Below are 23,397 nucleotides of genomic sequence, written 5' to 3' on the forward strand. Positions count from 1 at the left end.
ACAAACAATGGAAGAGGTGTAAAAGTGTTGTTGATTTGGGTAAACGAAAAACAGTTAACTGGTGATAGCATTTTGAGACCATCATTTGTGAGAAAGCAAAGCAGTTTTATGCTGACCTCCTGAAAATACTTCTGGAACGAGTGCTGATCCAAGTGATGTCTTTAAGGCTAGTAGGAGTGTTTTGAAAAATATTGGAAGAGAAGTGACATATATAGCTTTGTGAGACATGGGGAGGGTGCTCATTCTAACAAAGATGCTGCTGATAAATTTGTCAGGGAATTTAAGGACTATGTAGAAGCTGAGGGTTTTATTCCCGAACAAGTGTTCAACTGTGATGAGACAGGCCTTTTTTGTAAGAAAATGCCAAAGACAACCTACGTCACCAAGGAGGAGAAGTCACTGCTAGGGCACAAGCCAATGAAGGACAGGCTAACTCTCTTGTCATGTAATAATGCAAGTGGGGTCTTAAAACTTAAGCCTTTGCTTGTTTACCATTCTGAGAACCCAGTTGTTGTTTTTTTAAATAATTTTCTGAAAAGAAAATTAAATGTCATGTGGAGGGCTAATAGTAAAGTATGACACAGAGTTAACCCTCAGAGAGTTCTGGAAAAATCACTTTAATAATCTCCATTGCTTGAGGATCATAGACAAAGCCTGGAAGGAAGTGTCTTTGAGGACCATGAACTCAACCTGGAAGAAATTGCAACCAGATTCAGTTGCAGATAGAGATTTTGAAGACTTTGAGTCTGAGCCTATTGTCGAGGATATTGTCTCACTAGGCAAGTGTATGGGCTTGAATGTGAGTGGTGATGATGTGTAGGAGTTGGTGGAAGACCACAACACTGAGCTCACCATGGAAGAACTCCAAGACCTTCAGAAGGAGCAGCAACAGAAGGCAACACTGAGGAAGTGTCTTCAGATGAGGAGGAGGGAAGGGAGGGTGTTCCTAGTTCATTAATCAAGGAAAGTGTGGAAAATAGGGAGAGTTGCAAAGTTTTGTGGAAAAATTTCACCCTGACAAAGCTGTAGCAAACTGCAGCATAAACCTTTTCAATGACAATGCCATGTCTTACTTCTGAAACATTTTAAAATGCAGGCAAAAACAAATCTTATTAGACAAGTTTTTAGTGAGAAATAGGTCCAGTGAGTCTCAAGCGTGTTGTAGTGGTGCAAAGGGAGAGAAAAGAGAAAAAACCCCAGAAGGAAAGTCACCTGACGTTTTTATGGAAGGTGACTCCCCTTCCAATAATCTTATAAGCTTTTATAAGATCACTTCTTACTCTTCTTTACTCAGCATTTCCCTGCATGCAACCTAAAATCTTGTTTTCCTTATGATTAACTAACATATATTGTCTAGAAGACCTTAGGAACACTAACAATTATGCCTCAATCTTACTTACTTGATTTTACAATGTCTTAAATGCAATATGAGGTCCAGAAATTTATTAACTTCACTTTATTTTAGTTCTTTTATCCTCTGTTCTCTTACACTCCTAGGTATGTTTTAGTATTGTATATAGAATACAGGTTAACTGGGTTACAACTAAAATATTCATGGTTGACCAAGTATGATAATGACTGAAAATGTCTGATGACCATTGCTGTCAGTGAACAAAGGTAATGAGGTGACCTTATTCACTGGACAAAGAATGTAAGTTGAAATTCTTGATATGAGCCTACTTTCTTTGTTCACACTTTTACTAAATGATCAAAAAGAAAGATGCACTACTTTGAAGAGCTAAATATTTAGCATTACAGATATCAATCTTGAAGTAAAGAGGACTGGAAGGTTAAACACCAACCATCTTGTAGAAGAGGAACATTGTATTGTTTGAAATGGTAAGTGAGCTGCATCAGCTATTCCAAGTTATCAGTACAATAATGTATTTTAGTAGTCTGTTCTCTTTATTATACTTTTAAAATTAAACAATAAGTTATTCTCTTGTAAACACTCTTAAACTCCTATATTTTGTTTGTTTTAATTGATTTTTTTTACCTAGTGTTTTCCTAGCATCATTACAAAATGTACCTGATTTGCATGTTTGTTTGTTTTTTCTCTTTATCATTTAATACTGAAACTTATGTTAGTGAACTTTCTTTTTGTCTTTCCTACAAGAAAACATCTCTTAAACAGCAACTTCTATAACTTTTTAAGAAATAAAAATTCATTCAATGTTTTTAGGTAAAAATAAAATATCTACTATTTCTAAACTACTTAGTTCAGAGACGTCTCAAGAAATGTTTCCAGGAACAGAGGGTTAAAGTTAAGAGCAATGAATCTGCCATTACAGACAAGTGCTTACAATCAGACTTGATCATTATGATTTGTAAGACTCATTTAAGTCATACTGTAGATTTGCAGCTATATATACTACATAATAGTACATGTTGGTCTGTTCTTTTACATTCTTAACCCTGCATTAGAATTTCACCCTGTATAAAACAGCTGCTCAAATAGGTACAGTAATCTGAAATTACACAAAGTCCATTATTTCAATGGCATTTACTGTATATGTATACTAAGAACAATACATCTCTTTGGTAACCTGCTGCTGATATTACCAGCAAGTGGCAACAAGTTAATCCCAATCACATTATGTCAGGGCTTACAGAATGTTATCAAGACTGCATAGATTTCTTTGAAGACCTGACTGACAATTGCCATATTTTATATCCAAGAAGCTGCTGTAGTAGTGACATTTTCCATTATTAAGCTACAAGGTAGGTATCTGGAGGTTTTAAATAAAGCTGCTGATAAACCTAGCAATTTTTTTATTAGAACTCATAATCAAGTGTTCTTCATAAACACAATATAGGAGAACTAAAATTAATTTAGTACATCACTTCTTAGCTTGCAGCCTGAGCAAATATAATTATTGTCAGAAAACAACAAAATTATAAACCCTGTCATTTTGAAAATCCTTCAAAGGTAATGAGCACATTGTGTTTTTGTAACTTACAAGAGGGTAAAAATTGTAGATAATGGAAAAGTAATTAAAAGTTTTAATGACATTATAAAATCTAAAAAATTATCAAATGTTTATACCCTAGTATTTTAGTAGTATTAAAAAGGATAAACAAATTCTTGCTTTTATGACCTTGATGTAATGCACATAAAACACTTTTACAGAGGCATAAAAACTGGCAGTGTTGAGTTCCTTTAGATTTTTTCATGAGTAAAACTTTCTGAAGACAGTGATTGCATAGACTTATGAAAAGTTAACAAATGTTTGAAAATATCTAGATATTATTATTTTTTGACTACAATTTTCATGATAACAAAACACTGCATTTACATCTCAAAAGGTCCAAAATCAAATTCTATGACTACATGATGCACTAAACTCATACCTCACTGAATAACAAAATATACAACATGATTACTCCAGTTATGTTTTACCAGATAAGGAAGATCATCAACACCTAAAGGCTATAATTACCTTTTTTCAGGAAATAAAATTCACAACATCATCACTAAATCAATGTAGTTAAACCCCACTATGTAATAAAGCATGTATCACAACTACTCAAAAAACATAGCTGATTATAACCAGAAAAAAAAATACATACCGGTACTGTTTGTACACTAAGTCCTGTCTAATGAGATAAAACATTGTACAGTGGCCAGCTGTGGTTTTGTGCAGAGAAAACCCATACAATGGATCTCTGTGGAGAGCATATGTCAGCTTCCACTTGATAAATCCACTACTGCTGCTACATAGCACATGAACACATTAGCAAATTTTTTATATGTATGGAATTTTTCCATTGTCTTGTGACTCCTAAAAATAACCCTCAAAACTGATAATGAAAACATAAGGATATGAGCTACCTCAGATATAATTTTTTTTTCACCTTTAAGAGATTGTAGATTGACCAAATGTTATTATTTTACCTGAATAATAAATATAAAAAAGGTTCAGTCATAAAAGTGACATATTCTGATAAAATATAATAACTTTTAAATAGTTGTGTGAAACAAAATGAAGAAAAATTGCAAATATACTTTGAGAATGTAATATAACAAGCTAGAAACATAAAATCCCTCTGAATGCATTAATTAATATAAAAACTACATGTACTTTGGACTTCAAAGGTTTATTATATGCATTAATGATCTAATGATTTCATTCATAAATAATTTCAACCAGACAATATGGTGAATGGATGGTGGATAATATTCTGTACACATTAGATGGAATGTGTTTGTTCTGTTATAGCAAAGCAGCATCAGGCCATCTACTGTGTCCACCAAGGAAAATCAAAGCCCTGATTTTAGCAATGTAAATTCAAACACTAACCTCTTTCCTACTAGGGAACAGACAATGAACACTTGTATAACAGTTGTTATGGAGTGAATACCTTTTCTAAGTTAGCATTCACAAACTTCATATTATAAAAACTGTTGTTATAACAAACTACTTGCATCAATTGTATTCCAACCACTACTGTAGTTGTTGTATGCCAGTGAGCCTTATAAGCTATTAAATGCAATGGTAGCCCACATCAAGATCTTTTGTCAAGGTTAAAATAGCCTTCTTGTTTTCAAATTATAAATTTCTCTAAAAAAAAGATTCCTAATTCTTTTAGCTTGTTTCACCACAGTCAAATACATTAGACTACTGAAGGTTTTTCAATGTGTGTAAATAATCATACTTAAATAATTTTAAACCTTCACACTACCATTATTTTCTAATGGGATACAAAACATATTTATATATGGTGTCTTTGTTGTTAAAATTTGCAATAATTTTATCAAGATACAAATAATAGTTGATACTATGGAATAAGAACCAGAATCTCATTTGATTAAGTAAGTGGTTCAAAGGTTGTATGAAGTTCAAAGTTAGAAAATTGAAAACAGATGTTTAATTTCAAAGAAAATGGCTGATATTTACCTGTAAGTATTTTGCAGTAAAAACAATATTTCATGGTTAAGAAGGCTCCAATACATACAAAGATACATTAACAAATCCACCATCATATCATATTATTTACAGTTGGTGGCCCGGGATGGCCATGTGGGTTAAGGCATGCGACTTGTTATCTGAGGGTCTCGGAAGAGCAACGACTTAACACTACCTATTGCCAACCCTAGGTTAGTCTTTTACCAAACATGCTTGACCTTTCAGCTGTGGAGGCGTTATAATGGTTCAGTCTATCCAACTGTACGTTGGTAAAAGAGTAGTTCAAGAGTTGGCATTGGGTGGTGATGACTAGCAACCTTCCCTCTAGTCTTAAATTAGGGACAACTAGCGCAGGTAGCCCTCGAGTAGCTTTGCGCAAAATTCAAAAACAAAGCAACAATTTACAGTAGGAAAATAATTAAATGTATAAAAAACTATTACCTTTTAAAATTATGCAAGAGTGTACACGTTATCTTATATACTTATAGATAACTCAAATTGTAAAAATATTATGCTAAAAATATTTTTAAAATTGTTTTACAAACTGCGAAAGTTTATGACTGTATATATACATATATGGCCCGACATGGCCAAGCGTGTTAAGGTGTTCGACTCGGAATCCGAGGGTCACGGGTACGAATCCCGGTCACACCAAACACGCTCGCCCACCCAGCCATGGGGGCTTTATAATGTTACAGTCAATCACACTATTCGTTGGTAAAGGAGTAGCAGTCTCCATATAAGGCAAACACCGAGGTGGATATTCAGGTCTCAGAGGAAATAACATAAATGTAGAACCTTCCAGGAGTACAAGAGAAGCAAAATAACAAAATAATGTACTTTTAAGTCTATCCACCTCACAAAACATATTTTGTTGTGTTACTTTTCGCGTAATGTTTCTGATACAAAGAAACGAAGACAACATGTAGTATTCAGTATTCATTTTCCTTTATTGAGTCATTTGTACTTCGTGGATTATTTCTGAATTTGAAGTTTCTCACTCCACCTTATCACCAGACAGAAGAAATATTTTCTAATACCTGTAATTACTTTGAGAGTCCCCGTCACATTAAACATGCTCGCCCTTTTAACCGTGGGAAGGTTATAATGTGACGGTCAATCCCATTATTCGTTGGTAAAATATTAGCCCAAAAGTTGGCGCTGGGTGGTGATGACTAGCTGCCTTCCCTCTAGTCTTAAACTGCTAAATTAGGAATGTCTAGCGCAGATAGCCCTCGAGCAGTTTTGCACGAAATTCAAAACAAACAAACAAATATATACATATATAAAGTATAATCAGTACATGTGTATTTTTATCAAATCAACACTGAAATGGTGAAAATGTTTTATAATAAATTTGTATAAAATACGCAAATATTTGAGATTTAAGTAATAATCTTTTATTGTGAAAATTATATGTATTTTATCCAAAAACGTCACAAGCATAAGCAAAATAAGTAACTGAACAGTTTAAGAACTTTTTTCATCTTCATTAATATCAGACCCTTTGGCTTCCTATTAATGGCCAGTGATCCCAAAAGAATGTATGTATATATATGTGTGTGTGTGTGTGTGTGTGAAATTGAATGCTTCGAATGAACATCCTTAATGAGTTGTGTTATATGCCACAACAGCAGTTTCTTTGGTACTACATTGTCAATCAAAGACTATAGCTTTAAGAACTAATATTTTATTCTTAATCTGCTAAATGTATTATTTCTATTGTTAATATTCTTAAGGTTACGTTTTAGGACTTAATTGACACCTAATGAAATACAATTTAGATTTTAGAAAGGTGCTCATACTGATGTCCAAGCCTCAAATGGTACAGCGGTTTGTTTGCAGGCTCACACCACTAAAACCAGGGTTTCGAAGCCCATGGTAGGCAGAGCACAGATAGCCCATTGTGCAGCTTTGTGCTTAATTCTGAACAAACAAACAAACTGATATCCAACGAATTTTCACTCGAATTTGAAAAGTTTATTACAAAACTATACTGCTTTGAAAATGTAAGTCTTTCTATTCGAAATTTTGAGTAACTTACAAGTTATTGTATCACAAAACAATATGAACTCAAATAATAAATGAGCCATTTATCCCAATCTCATATACACTTTGAAGTACTTTAATTTATAGTTTGTAATTGCAATAATAAACTCACAACTACCGCTACTACCAGCTTTGATCAACATCCGACGTAGAATTTTAGCTTTACACATTTCGTGGGCATTTGTTTGTTTGTTTGGGAATTTCGCACAAAGCTACTCGAGGGCTATCTGTGCTAGCCGTCCCTAATTTAGCAGTGTAAGACTAGAGGGAAGGCAGCTAGTCATCACCACCCACCGCCAACTCTTGGGCTACTCTTTACCAACGAATAGTGGGATTGACCGTAACATTATACACCCCCACGGCTGGGAGGGCGAGCATGTTTAGCGCGACGCGGGCGCGAACCCGCGACCCTCGGATTACGAGTCACACGCCTTACGCGCTAGGCCATGCCGGGCCTTCGTGGGCATGAGCGCCAGTTTTAGTACTAATGCAATATTAAACATTACAGATTAAAATCACATTAATTACTTACCTTAGGATCTGGAGACAACTATTGTGATATCATCCAAGTCCTATTTGTCACCTTTTAACCTCATAATACTGCTAGAATTACAAAATATTCTATTCTACTAACAATGACAAGAATATAAGCATACGTAAGCTTTTTAATATTCTTAATATGACGAGAATTTTCTTGCAGATTCGCTTGGCACTTTTTTGGAATTGTAGAGGTCGCTCGATAACACATGTAGCTTACTACGCAGGTCACTGACAATTTGCAAGCAAAATATTGCATTCAATACGTTGGGGTTAAAAGATATGATGCAGTAAAATGTTTATAGATTTATTTATGTGAAGTGATCACCCCAAGGAAAAACCAAACGAATCAGAAAAGAAAATTTACAAGAAGAAAAAAGTGAAACATATTTAAATTTTATTGTCGTGTACAAGGACATTGTAAATATTAACCAGTGCAATATTTGTACTTGTAAAAATGTACTGTAACTTGAATTTATCGTAGCTGCTAAGCCTAATGCTGGTCTGTGAGGGTTAATACGAAAACGAGTTAGTTAACCACATAATTAATAATTGTTCATTCTCATTACAAGTAGTGTCTGCCGAATTATGTAAGTAGATTTGGACAACATTTTAAAATGAAATTATTAGTATATAACTTATAAGTTGGGACTACATAAATTGTAAATTTACAATTTTTAGACTTTAAAGGCAATGGTGAAAACGTGCTTTGAATTGTGGCTCTATTGTAATCAGAAAAGGTATTTCTAGTGGTTGAGTGAGTCCTACAGGTTATTATGGTTTTATTCTTACTGTCACTTGTACACGTGAAGCAACTAGTAAAGCTTCAAGAGCACTTAACAGGGCAAGTACTTCTCTTTATAACTTAATTGTATTAATGACTCTTTAATTGTATTAATGACTCTTTATGTGCAAGTTTTAAACTATGAAAAACTAGTTTTTATAATATTAAATAGTTTTTCATTAAAACAAATTCAGATACAAGACCAAAAACAGCATGGGTAGATAATTGCACTTTGCAGTCACTTCGGATCTTTAGTTAATTGGTTGATACCTTTACCAAAACCTGATTGGCCAAAATACAGATAACTGTTGCACACTTTGTGAAAATTTGATCTACAGCTGGCCACAAAACAGATGTCAACATGCTACAACATTCAGTGATTAAGTGTGCTGATCCTGTATTGATAAAGTAACATTGATACAGGAAAAGAAGAAAGTGACTTGTAAGTTCAAAGTGACAGTGTAGATGTAATGGTTCAGACTTAGAGGTCAAAATTGCATAAAAAACAGGTGTGAAAGAACTGCAAGGTAATTTAAAAGTATGAAGAAAGAGAAAATAAAGGACTGATTCATCTATTCCACTGGAGAGTGATGAAGACTAAAACTTGAGGATGTCTAGCAGAACTTCTGAGGATCCCATGGAGTTTGTGACACTGAATGAATGATGCAGATAATCCAAAAATTGAAGTGTAAAAGCAAGACGTTGTGGTATTTCAACATGGCACAGGAGTTTTAGCTCATTCTAGAATGATTTTATTTATTAAGGATAGCCATTCAGCACAAATCCTGGGTGTCTGGCCTGTGGAAGCAGTGTTAAAAATTTGCAAACAGTCTAAAAAAAGTTGATTTATTTATATCAACCATTTGTAATTTTAATGTATATGAACAGAAACTAAAATAAATTGTTATCTGTGTTGATGGTGGCACTATTTTTCTCTCACTTTGACTATCTGAATTAGATTTACATTGCTTAGCTTTAGGCCAGACCATAAAATAACTTGTTGCAAAATTCATGGTTAAATTTCAAAATTTCTTAATCAGAATGAGAATTGATACATGAGTTAGTTTCATGCAAAGTAATCAATTAATTTTATGAAAATAATCAACTTGTGTGTCCAATTATTACCATCTTCAATATTCAGTAATCAAAAATTAATCTTTTTAGAGGCAGTTCACATCTTGCACAGAAAGCTGTCTTTATGTCTGCCTTAGAAATTTCCATGCTACTTGTGAAGTTCTGCTGATTGTGTGAGTAACTAATTTCCTCACACAGGTTGTGTAGTAATGATGGATTACAGTCATGTTGACTAATTGTTTTTTCAATTACATTGTGATGCTTCTTGTTTGGTGATATTGTTTTGTCTGGTGCACATGAGATGGTGTGTCAGGTAAAGATGAGACTGTTTCTTGTTTCTGTTTTTTATAGTATTCTTTGGCTAGTGTATCAAATCTGATTTTGAAATAACCAAATACTTTGTTGAGGTCAGAAAATGACTGATTTGGGGTATATTCAGTGGTGATGCACACCAACACACACACATCCTAAATAGATCAGATGAATTTAAGTTGGGTCTGATAAAGGCAAATTCTGGGTGTTATTTACTTCATTTTACTGCTTTAATATCATGCTGAAAAGGTGTGGTCAGTTCTTATAAACTTATGAGAAGACAGTGCATTAGCATTCAAAATATTAGTCAAACAAGGTATCCAAGGCTACCTTAACTTTTACCAGTGTTTGAAACTGCAGAATTTTCTGTTGACCTTTTAACATGTCTTTAACACTTTGTAATTTCATAATTATCATCAACATTGTCTGTAGAAAAGTATGAAGAAAAACAGTATGAAAGGCTGTGTAAAATAATACTTCCATATAGTTATCTTATAAGTACCACATTAATGTCAAATTCATAAAGTGTAATTTTCATCTTAACAGCTGTCACATTTTCTTTATTTTTAATGAACATTTATTACATAATATGTTTTGAATATTTTAAAACTCTAATTATCTTTGTAATGCATAATTTGTTTACTTAATCAGTGAAATAGTATGCCATGTTTATTAAAGTTATTGATACAAAGGTTCAAACAAATTGTTGGTAATATAAGAGTAATCACCCTCTACTCACATTACCTTAGGTAGATCAACAAGTAGGAAGAAAAAGAAGGAAATTGAGGACCTGAACTTGACATTAAAATCTGTAACAACACAGAAAGATGAGAAAGGTAAAATACTACTCTTTATATTAAGAAATAGGTTTTTTTCTGTCACCTTTCCTTGCTTGTGGAGAATGAAGTTAATGTTAGATAACACTGCACAACAAAGTTTTTGCTTCTTGAACACTGTTGGGTGTTCCTTATAGATGTTTGGCTGCTGATCATGAAAATCACGTCCACATTTGCCCATTACGTATAGTTTCATTGAAATCTTCAGTTTTGCTACAATGGGAAAACAATATCAGGGCAACTGGAATTTGTCAATGCTTGCTGACTACTCTTGAACACTGGAACGTGATGCACTGGACATTGAATACAAACAAAATCAGGAGCAAAACACTTTTAATTATGTTGAACTTAATAGTGTATTACAAACATAAACACAATTAAATAAGTTATTGCCAGTAAACAGTTAACTGACTATTTCTCAAAGTTTCTACTGATGAAGCAAAACCAAAACTATATTTGTGCATACCCACCAGATACCTGCCACAATCAGCAAAACCTTTTCAGGAAGCAAAAAATTAAAAAAAAAATTGTTGTGCAGTATAATTTTTGTATGGAGTGTAAAGGTTTATTATTTTATTTTTACCTAATACAAATGCTAGATTAGACAAGCTTTCCCATAAGTTATTTCTATGTAATTCAATAGAGAGTGTGAGCAGGAAATTCTGAAATTTGTATATTCCCATTGTTGTATCACTTTCCAGTAACATAACAAGTATGTGATATGTATCTTAGGACAACTGGTGATACCAAAACAAAATTGAGAACAATGTTTTGACCTTCTTAGGTCATCTCCAGATTAACAAAGAAGGAGTTTGCAACAGTTGTCCTGAAATACATTTTTACTTCAAGTTGGTTTCTCGTCATCACGAAATACGTGATATATTGTTAATCACTTAACCTCCTCCTACATGTTGATATGGCATGTTTTTGTAAACATATAAATACAAAGATTTTTCTTTTTTTTCCAGTGTTGCTTTTGCTTGTTTTGAAGTGGTGTAAAATGAGCAGGAGAATATGTCAATGTGAGGTTTCATAGTACTAAAAAACATAGGATTTTATAGTTAACTGAAGACTTTTAAGAATTACTACATAAAATGTTATTAATACAGATTATCTTTGGATACATCAATGATCTGGCTGTCTAAGTTGGTGATAAAGGATTTTAAGATATTATTTTTAGAAATAGCAAATAACATAAGTTGAATCTTTCAAACTGAGTTATTCAAGAAAAGTTAAAATACTTTCCAGAATTATTATGGTTTTTATACCTTATGTATTATATAGAAACTGAAATACATCATGATGTATTCTACCATATTAATATTGCTCTTGACATGTAGTCTTAAATGTGTTTAAAGATGGAACCTCTTTGCTTTCTACTTTTAGAGATACATTTCCCTGACATAAGTGAGGATTTTTTTAGCATTAGTCATATATAAAAGAATTTCTAAAGTGTGGAACATCAGGTTTACAATTTCACCCATTTAAAGTTCTAAATATTTATTTTTCATTATTTTTTTAAGGTCTGGCACTAAAATTGTACTAATGTATAACTTGTAATTATAAATATTTATTCTTTATCAGTGAGAGTTAAATATTTTCTTTCGGAGTGGTTGGAAAGAAATACAGTTTTATTCCATATGAGTTCTGTAGTTATAACACTTAGCAGAGACATAAATCAGGTAGATAATTGTGACTAACCAACAATAATTGGCTTTATAAGTACAATGACATTATTTACGTAGCTAAAACTCATTCAAAACAAAAAGCATAAGCTATTATATTACTGTAATTTTATTGAATGTTATTTTTATACATTTTAAAAATGCATGCTGGTACATTTTATCTGTTTTTATAACTTTAAAAATTAAAACAACTTATGTAACAAGTGTGTGGTACAAGTATTGTGTACATATTAACTAAAAGCATGAATTATTATACTGTACATAACTATCTTTAATATTAAATGAGTTTTCATAATTTTTGTGTGTTTTTCAATAGTTAGGTCACTGATATTCTTAGGGTGAATCAAAACAAGTGATAAAAGTCTGCTTAATGTAAATCACATACCACAGCATTGAAGTGTTTTATCTTGTTACTCTCAACAAGGCTACAGTTCAGTTATATTCATCTCTTGCAGAAAGGTGATATAACTATTTTAATTTCAGGAACTGATCCTAAATCTGTACTGTATGTTTTTTATAAGTAAGGACAGTGTAAGAAAGGTGACAAATGCAAGTTTTCCCACGATGATGTTGAAAATAAGAGTGAAAAGAAGAGTATTTATGTAGACTTGAGAGATGAAGGTAATGTAGTTTATTTTTTTATCTATGTATCTATTATCTACTAAAAATGTAAAGTATAAAGGTTTTTTAAATCAACTGTATGGTTTTCTGTGTTTGCATTATTAGTGTTAGACTACTGAAGCATTTTAAGAGTTTAAATGGCAATCTTCAGTTGTACCTTTTAGAAAATTAATGTAGATAAATCTAATTCTGTTAAGGGTTTATATCTTTCATTTCAAATATAAAAAGTTTAAATTCTATATTTTTTGGTCAAGATGAATTTTTATCTAATAAATAATTTGGATTTCAATCAATTATTGCATACTGCACTTGATAAACCAGAATAAACATATGATATCATAGAAGAATATTCCTGCAGCTTTCAAATAGTCAAAATATTTTCAGAAGTAAAACCACAACAACAAAAGAAACAAAATTCCTGTCTTTGGTATTTTCCTCTTTTTCCTGAGCCTTACATTGAGGTCACTTGTTCACATTTATGAGAGCTCTGGGTATCTAATATGTTGACAAACCAAATTACTGCTGCAGTAATATATGATCAGTGTATTGACTATAGAAATTCCCATTATAGCTAAACATGCTACTGGTAAGATTTTCCAGGAATTTAATTCAACGTTATATACAGACTAATTCTAAGGAAATTAGATTCATGGGTTTAGCCACTGATTTCTTCTTCTTTTCAGTAAAACAATGTTTCTGAGTAAGAATGTAATCAATAAGAAGACATTTGGAGTCTGTTTTTCTTTGTTTTTAACACTTTTTATTTTAGCCTGTCATATTCCACACCATTTCAAGAGTTTTAGTTTTCCACTACTTTTCATGCTTCCAAGTTGTTTGTTTTGGGAGAGAATTGCTCTTCTCATACTTTTGTTTCTGTTGATACCAGTTCTACCAGGGGACCGGTACATGTTGATAAACTTTACCACACTTCAAATCTGGTTGATATACCTATGGTAGTTGTGACTCAGATGTCATTTGTGTGGCTTTACTCTTATTTACACATGGGAGAATTGAGTATTTCATGTCATTAATGTATGGATTTTGGTAAGTTAGATATTTATATGTCTTTATTCACCTAAGTTATTTTAAATGAATTGTAAATGAGATGTTGATTATTAATTGTGTTATTACTAGATACATTTAATCACTTTGCAAGTACATTAATCTTACATACTTTGTGGTCTCAACAGATTTCATGGCTTTGTTAGTTCATTATTAGTAATTTAACTAGGTATGTTTAGCCTAGATTATTTGTAAGTTACAATTATTACTACTAGTAACATATAATTATTTTATTTTTCAAAATTGTTAATCATGTGCTAAACCATTTTCTCTTCATAATCCACAATTTAAAATTCTTCCCCACAGTGTCCACTTCATTGCCCTATATCATGTTTTCCATTTCAGGACTTTCCTGTTTGTTTGGACAAACCTCAATTCTTTTTTCACTCTATGATAATTTGTGCTCTTCTCTCTATGAATAACTAGATAATGTTTGCTTCTGCTCATTCACAGTCCATAGACCACACTCCACTGATTCTACAAGATACAATAGAGGGAGGATTCCTCATGACAGTGGGGGAAATCCATTCTTAACTCCTCTCAATAACCCATTCATTTGGGTAGTTTTCTTCTTTTCAACCTCATTTGGGCCCAGCCTTCTCCTTTTCAGGTTTGGAGCAAGCAGTTCACATGTTCTTCACCTCACATTTCTTGCAGTTAAATGTATTCTATCTTTGTGGGGATGTGAACTATGGATCAAACTTGTTTGTATTCACTTTAGTGGGAACTGAGAGATCAGTGAAACTTCTCACCCATACACACTGCCTGCATCCATATAATAGTAACAACATTTACTGGTTCATGTCTTGCATTATGTATTGTATGTTGTAAAATGTTTTTCATTTTAAGTTTAATTTTCTTCATTAGTAAAACTTGTGATTTCTTTACTAATGTGATGTTAACGTGCATCTGCTTACAGAAGAACTGAATCATTTAACCAATCAAAATAAGTGTTTGTAATAATTATTTTAGCAATTAATCAAAATTATGATTGAATCAGTTGTCATGTTAATAATAAACTAATTGAAATTAATGTTTCTAGTTATTCCAAATATCCAGATGATCAAAATATTTGTTAGGTACAAACTTACATAAGAGGCAGGTGTGGGGATGCTTTACGACTTCCATTTCCATTAAATTTACTATTCCTGTCATTGTTACTGCAAAGCTACAGAAGCTATCTATCACTGCACCAATTTTGAACCATTGACTGTCAGCTTTCTGGCTATTTTAATAATAAGGTGTAAATTTATTGTATTTTGATTTTTTCTCAACACTGTGTAATGTTTGTACATTACAATTGTATCACTATTATTTAAGGTTGTATAAGCATGAGCAGATCTAGGGCAGGAACCCAAGTGGTCCAGTCATTCATATTTTTAGTAGTTAATAACTTTATTCTTCAGTTTTGTATAAGAGAATGCAGGTGAGGTGAATGGATCCATCGGGTAAACTTTATGCACATTTTTCAGAGATTAATAATAATATTGTTTAATATTATATTTAAATAGACATTAATTTAAGGTAGAGATCAAGGGAGTTGAAACCCCATCCCTTCTAGCTCTTCTTTTTTAAAGTAATACCTGTATCATTTAATGTTTTTATCTGTGGGGTCTTAACTCCTCCCTCCATTTCCCCCCATTCATTTAATTAGGAAAACAGTCAATAGTATTGAAAATAAATATTAGGTTTCAATATCTGTTTGATTGGTCTATTAATTACCTTTATTATTATTTATTTGAATTTACTTTATTTTGAATCTGTAACAGTCAGGTGTAGATTCAGCCATTAACTTATGAATACAATAATATGAACATCAACTGAATGTTTCCCTGGTAAATTATCAGGCCTTGGCTTTTTTCCAGAAATTAACAGTGTGCATGCATTCTAGACTTTATGGAGATTTGTTTTTAATAAAGTTAGCATTATTTTTCTGAATTTATAATGCACAGTGGAGGGATTTAGACATTTTCATTGTTGGTTGGTTAGCTTGGCATTTCATGGTGCAAAGCAACTAGGCTGTCTGCACCAGACATTTTGGTAATGAAGTTAGAAAAAAATTACCTTTTTTATCTAAATGGTAATAAAAAAACTTTATTTTAACCAAAATTTTGAAAAAATTTATGGTTATTATTTCTTACATCATTTGTAGCCCTTATATTTATGACACTTGTAGCTCTTGTAACATATGCCTACTTTAAAATCTGTTTTTCATTGTTTGAAAGTTATAATGTCACAAGTGTTTTAGTACTGTTGATATCCAAAATAAGTAAAAATGCAAGTGACAAAAAAGAATTGAAAACAAACTCATGTTTGCAAACACTAAAATGTGAATAGAGGTGTAGACATGGTTTTCCTTTCAAAATATAATAATTTATTTCAATTAAAGTTTAAAATGTTTGTTTTTATTTTCCAATTGATCACATTAGTAGAAATAAAGATATAGATTTTAAATTGTTCATTACAACCTATATGAACTAATAATAATAGACTTTCTAATTAATTTTATCACTAATGACTTGTAACACAGGTATAAATAATAAAAACAATGAATGTGATGTACACTTATTAATTAAACCACTAGAAGTCTAATTGGACCCCCTCTTCATAAAAGAAAGAAAGAGAAACTATTCTTGCTATGATAACAATTGTTGAGAAAGTTTAAATGTACTTGGATATAGCACATAGACTATCATGTGTTGATAAAGTTAAAATATAGGTTGTTTTTTATAGCTTTGTAAAGTTTCTTTTGTTGTGAATTCTGAATGTATTTGTGTATAAAATTATATTTTAAAGCTAAAGAAATTTTATTCAAAGAGAAAATGTATGATAACTTTGCATAAGGTAAGTAAGCTTATACAGTTTAAAGATGGGTTGAACTGATAACAAATCTTATTAAAAGTTTAACATGATAATGAATGTATAGTGTTTGGAAAAAGTTTTGTCATCATCAGGAAAGATAGGCCTTGTGCAACACAACAACATGGTATCCAGCTAAAGTGAAGCCCTTTCAGATACCTTATGCAATGAAATACAGTGGAGTGCCGTTAAGATGCAGTATTTGGGAGTCAACCTTGTTAACCACGGCTTAATAGGTCCACGGATTAAACCTTTGTGACTGAAAAGCCGAAGTCGCCAACAGCTCAGAAACTGAAGTGATGTCTATTGGGTGTGTGGCTAATATTTATACAATTCCATAAAAATATTGGATTATCGAATTTAAAATAATACTTTAATTATTGATCACTTTTTCACGGATTTACCGCGGATTAAGTTTAATGTATGGAGAGGTGTGATTCGGTAACAATGGCAGCCTCCATAAAGCTGGCATACAGAGCGGATAAGGTAGATTAACGGTCAATTTCTACTGTAATATATTCTAGTTATTTCCCAAATTAAAGCAAATCCTTTTAAATATCTCCTTGAAGTTATAAAGCCAGGATTAAATTTGTAAGCCACGTTTTGCACTTTCTTAAATTAGCGGTGAGCCGCGATAATCCTCGCTCATATTCGTCATGTCAGTGTCAACGACAAGGAGAGTGTGAGAAACTTTAGAAAGCCAGGTAGTAGATTTAATACATCAAAAATTCTGGGACAAGACTTGCTACAGCGGCTTAAGCAATTTCAGGGTTTAATGGCTCCACTGTACCTTACAAAGCAGGAAGCTGAGGCAATGTTGGAAGCTGGAATTGTTAAGCCTTCAAATTTAGCCTACCATTTACCAGTTTTAATCACAAAAATTAGAGATAGGTTAACTGTTTCTAAATAAATTTCCAAAAGCTGAATCTTGTGATGAAGTTCAACTCTGAAACTATGGACAACCTAGAAATTATAAGGTCAGGTTCTCTTCAAAGATCAACCTCAGTAAAGGTTATTGCCAAATCCTAATGAAGACAGGATTTACAGAGAAGACAGCATTTTTAATACTAGATGGATTTACCAATTTCAGCAGGTGCCAAGTCAACTCTGCAGAAACATTCAACTGTATGATAAGGATGATGCTGTGCAACACCACCAATATCAAGCACTATGCAGATGCCATCCTGACACTGTGAAATGGGATAACAACAAAATGTTTTGTTACCAACTGGAATATAGAAAGTTTAATAACTAAAATATCAGAAAGCTCACAAATAAGTCTGTTTTTAATATTTATACATTATGAGTGTCAGTATCAGTTTTTTTAAATAGATGAATGTGTTTCATGGTAACCACAAGTTTCATCACATGTTAAGTATACCATCACTGAGATGTTTTGAGAGAACAAACCAAATGCATCACCTTTACAGTTACAAATTTATATATGATCTGTACATGTCTGACTGTCAAGTTTTAAATGACAAAATGTATTTTCTGTGTGTTTAATGCTTAAAAACAACATTAAATAGAAATATTTTATAACTTATGTACTTTCCATCTAAGTGGTATTGTAAACAAGTTAGAAAATCTTGATTTTCTGTATTAGAACTTACTTTTTTAGTGGGGGGTTTCTTCTTAAAATGCTTAACAAGTTTACAATTTTGTAAATTAGTTCTGTTTAAGGATTTAAACATCTACAGTTTGTATTTATTACCACCAGTTAAGAGTACTTATGAAAGAAGCAAAAATTATGCAAAGGACAACATTAAATAATGTTCCTCTTCTTTTTTTGTTACTAAATCCCTAATAATCTCATTAGATAAGAATTGTGTGCCCTACTTTGTGGAAAATAATTCCTTGAATTCCTTGAACTGATCAATTACACTCAACCCATTAGTACCACACCTTTTATAACCCATACAAGAAAAGCACATGCTTACTCCTTAATTTTTTTCAACCACAACATTATTCTAACGTGATATCATTTTTAATTTTTTCTTTCACTCTGTTTTTTTCCACTAATTTTAAATTACCCTTAATTTCACATGACAGCTTTCATCTTTTAACAGTTGCCATTTTAGTTAAACAATTTATTTATCTTCATTATTTGAACAAAATAAACATTCTAGAACATTACTTAATAAATATTTACAATATCACAATATCTTGCAATTTCCTACCATATTCACTAAATAGTAAAATTGTACAATTTGATGACAGTATTTTATTTGGTGAACATATTAAAAAATATGTTTACAAACACTGCAACTTAATAAAATCATAATGTGTTTATTAAAAGTAAAACAGTAACTATAAACAGAGCATCAACCAAATAACTTTATTATGCTTTAAGCAATCTCAAGTTATGCAACCTCTTTGCTTCATACAATATACATTTCAGTGTATAGGTATATTATTAAACCTGATGATGACAAAACTTTTTCCAAACACTATACATTCATTATCATGTTAAACTTTTAATAAGATTTGTTATCAATTCAACCCATCTTTAAACTGTATAAGCTTACTTACCTTATGTAAAGTTATCATATATTTTCTCTTTGAATAAAACTAAAACTATAGCTTTAAAATATAATTTTATACACAAATACATTCAGAATTCACAACAAAGGGAACAGAAAAGATAAGTAATTAATATGATTTTAATCTGTAATTTTGATATTGCATTAGTTTTAGAACTAGCTCACACCCACGAAATGTGTAAAGCTAAAATTCAATGTCGGATGCTGATCAAACTCAAAACTAGTAGTAGAGGTAGTTGTAAGTTAATTATTGCAAATACAATTTAAAGTTCTTCAAAGTGTGTATGAGACTGGGATAAATGGCTCATTTATTATCTGAGTTCACAATATTTTGTGACACAATAACTTGTAAGTTATTCAAAATTTCGAATATTTGTTGGACATCAGTTTGTTTGTTTAGAATTAAGCACAAAGCTGCACAATGGGCTATCTGTGCTCTGTCCACCAGGGGCATCGAAACCCAGATTTTAGTGGTGTGAGTCTGCAGACATACCGCTGTGCCATTAGGGGCTTGGACGTCAGTATGAGCAATTTTCTAACATCTAAATTGAATTTTATTAGGTGTCAGTTAAGTCCTCAAATGTTACCTAAGAGTATTAATAATAGACGTAATACACTTAGCAGATTAAGTGAAAAATGTTAATTCTTAAAGCTTTTGTCTTTGATTGATAATATAGTATCAAAGAAACTGCTGTTGTGGCATATAATACAACTCATTTAGGACATTCATTTGAAGCATTCTTGGAAATTTCATACACACACATATATATTCTTGTGGGATCACTGGCCATTAACAGGGAGCCAAAGGGTCTAATATTACTGAAGATGAAAACATTTTTAAATTGTTCAGTTACTTATTTTGCTTATGCTTGTGATTTTTTTGGATAAAATACAAATAATTTTCACAATAAAATGTTATTACGTAAATTTCAAATATTTGCACATTTTATAGAAATGTAATATAAAAACATTTTCACCATTTTAGTGCTAATTTGATAAAAAATACGTATATACTGACTATACTTCATATATGTATATATACAGTCATAAACTATAGCAGTTTATAAAATAATTTTTAAAAATATTTTAAGTGTAATATTTTTATCATTTGAGTTATCTATGATTACACAAGATAACATCTACACTCTCACATAATTTTGAAAGGTATTTTTTTGAACATTTAATTATTTTCCTATTGTAAATAATATGATATGATGATGGATTTCTGATGAATCTTTGTAGGTAATGGAGCCTTTTTTAACAATAAAATATTGTTTTCACTGCATAATGCTCCTGTCTTACTGGTAAATATCAGTTATTCTCTTTGAAATGAAACATCTGTTTTCAATTGCCTAACTTTAAACTTCATACAACTTTTGAACCACTTACTTAATCAAATAAAATTCTGGTTCTTATTCCATAGTATCAACTATTATTTGTATCTTGATAAAATTATTGCAAATATTAACAACAAAGGCACCATATATAAATATACTCTTTAAAAAAAGAAAGGCAAAAGGGATATTTTTGTTATTTTAAAGAGAAATATATGTAATAACGTTACAAGCTCAGAGTATGTGATGTTACACGTGTTAAGGCACTGATTGTCAGACCAAAATGACAATAAAAGTTGTGCACTTTGAAAACGGAGGAAAACATCGGATTTTCGCCAAAACGCATGCGTATCCAATAAATTTGTTTGAGAGATCTGCAAAAACGGCTCGTTTGGGTTGAGAAAATATTTTACATAGAAGAGCGAACAACGTTTCGACCTTCTTCGGTCATCGTCAGGTTCACAAAGAAAGAGGTAACTGACCGAAAGCTACCTGAGTGTCGGAATGTAGAGGGCGGTATTAGATGTTTGAATATATAATTTATTTATTTTATTATATTAATATAGCACCATCACAAGGCTATGGAATCGTCACCAACAACATGGATCAACTCGTGACCGTCCACGATCTGGCAGACCTCGTGTGACCACGCCCGCACAGGATCACTACATCCGGTTACGTCACCTTCGGGATAGGACCACCACTGCGACGTCTACTGCTTCAACAGTCCTTTTGCACATTCGAGGGAATCTTACGGACTTCGCCTTTGCAGACTTTGGATGTTCAGCAGTGACTGTGCAAAGTTTCACACATGTCACACAGAACTACCCGAATAAACTTGTTAACAATATGTCTTATATTCTGCCTTTTGCGTTTCTTTTTTTTGAAGACTATATGTTTTGAATCCCATTAGAAAATAATAGTGGTGTAAAGGTTTAAAATTATTTAAGTATGATTATTTACACACATTGAAAAACCTTCAGTAGTTTAATGTATTTGATTGAGGTGAAAAAAGCTAAAAGAATTAGGAATCGTGTTTTAGAGAAATTTATAATTTGAAAACAAGAAGGCTATTTTAACCTTGATATAAGATTTTGATGTGGGCTACCATTGCATTTAATAGCTTATAAGGCTCACTGGCATACAACAACTACAGTAGTGGTTGGAATACTATTGATGTAAGTAGTTTGTTATTACAACAGTTTTTATAATATGAAGTTTGTGAATGTTAACTTAGAAAAGGTATTCACTCCATAACAACTGTTATACAAGTGTTCATTGTCTGTTCCCTAGTAGGACAGAGGTTAGTGTTTGAATTTATAATGTTAAAGTCAGGGTTTTGATTCCCTTTGGTAGACACAGCAGATAGCCCGTTGTTGCTTTGCTATAACAAAACAAACACATTCTGTCTGATATGTCTAGAATATTATCTACCATCCACTCACCGTATTGTCTGACTGAAATTATATATGAATGAAATCATTAGATCATTAATGCATGTAATAAACCTTTGAAGTCCAAAGTACATGTAGTTTTTAAATTAATTAATGCATTCAGAGGGAGATTTTAAGTTTCTAACTTGTTATATTATATTCTTAAAGTTTATTTGTAATTTTTCTCTATTTTTTTCACACAACTATTTAAAAGTTATTATATTTTATTAGAATATCTCTCCTTTATGATTGAACCTTTTTACATTTATTATTCATGTAAAATAATAACATTTGGTCAATCTAGAATCTCGTAAAGCTGAAAAAATATATATCTGAGACAGCTCATATCATTATGTTTTCATCATCAACTTTGAGGGTTATTTTTAGGAGTCACAAGACGATGAAAAAATTCCGTACGTATAAAAAATTTGCTAATGTGTTCATGGGCTATGTAGCAGTGGTAGTGGATTTATCAAGTGGAAGCTGACGTATGCTCTCCATAGAGAGCCATTGTGTGGGTTTTCTGTACATTAAAACACAGCTGGCTACAGTACAATGTTTTATCACATTTTAACACTACTGGTATGTATTTTTTTTTCTGGTCATAATCAGCTATGTTTTTTGAGTGGTTGTGATACATGCTTTATTAAATAGTGGGGTTTAACTACATTGCTTTATTAGGTAATTATAGCCTTTAGGTGTTAATTATCATCCCTATCTGGTAAAACATAACAGAAGTGATCATGTTGTATATTTTGTTTTTTAGTGAGGTATGAGTTTAGTGCATTATGTAATCATAGTATTTGATTTTTGTCCTGTTGAGATGTTAATCCAGTGTTTTGGTATCATGAAAATTCTAGTCAAAAGTAATAATATCTAGATATTTTCAAACATTTGTTAACTTTTCATACAATCGTTGTCTTCAGTAATTTTTACTCGTGAAAAAATTTAAAGGAACTCAGCATTAACAGTTTTTATACCCCTATAAAAGTGTTTCTTGTGCATAACATCAGGGTCAGAAAAGCAAGAACTTGTTTATCCTTTTTAATAATACTAAAATATTAGTGTATAAACATTTGATCATTTTTTAGGTTTTGTAATGTCATTAAAACTTTTAATTACTTTTCCATTATTTACAATTTGTTACCCTCTTGTAAGTTACAAAAAACAATGTGCTCATTACCTTTAAAGGAGTTTCAAAATGACAGGGTTTATAATTTTGTTGTTTTCTGACAATAATTTTATAATAGCTCAGGCTGCAAGCTAAGAAGTGATGCATTAAATTAATCCTGATTCTCCTTTATTATGTTTATAAAGAATACTTGATTATGAGTTCTAATAAAAATTGCCAGGTTTATCAA

At 31.7% G+C, this 23,397-nt stretch overlaps 2 long non-coding RNA genes across 4 annotated transcripts; one reads left to right on the forward strand and one right to left on the reverse strand.

Moving 5' to 3' along the window:
* Positions 1–525: 525 nt before the first annotated feature.
* LOC143242143 (uncharacterized) lies at positions 526–23,397 on the forward strand. Of its 3 annotated transcripts, none has more exons than XR_013022471.1 (4): positions 526–1,839; positions 10,413–10,499; positions 12,668–12,805; positions 21,170–23,397. It is a non-coding gene; the product is annotated as an uncharacterized LOC143242143 (long non-coding RNA). The 3 variants fall into 3 exon arrangements; XR_013022469.1 differs by lacking the exon at positions 526–1,839 and adding an exon at positions 6,908–8,083; XR_013022470.1 differs by lacking the exon at positions 526–1,839 and adding an exon at positions 6,911–8,083 and having other exon boundaries at positions 12,706–12,805.
* Positions 2,028–6,416, reverse strand: LOC143242144 (uncharacterized). The gene is made up of 2 exons (XR_013022472.1): positions 4,899–6,416; positions 2,028–3,714 (listed from the first exon to the last, which is right to left on the reverse strand). It is a non-coding gene; the product is annotated as an uncharacterized LOC143242144 (long non-coding RNA).

This window comes from Tachypleus tridentatus, unplaced genomic scaffold, assembly GCF_004210375.1.
Source record: "Tachypleus tridentatus isolate NWPU-2018 unplaced genomic scaffold, ASM421037v1 Hic_cluster_2, whole genome shotgun sequence".
Classification (NCBI taxonomy): domain Eukaryota; kingdom Metazoa; phylum Arthropoda; class Merostomata; order Xiphosura; family Limulidae; genus Tachypleus; species Tachypleus tridentatus.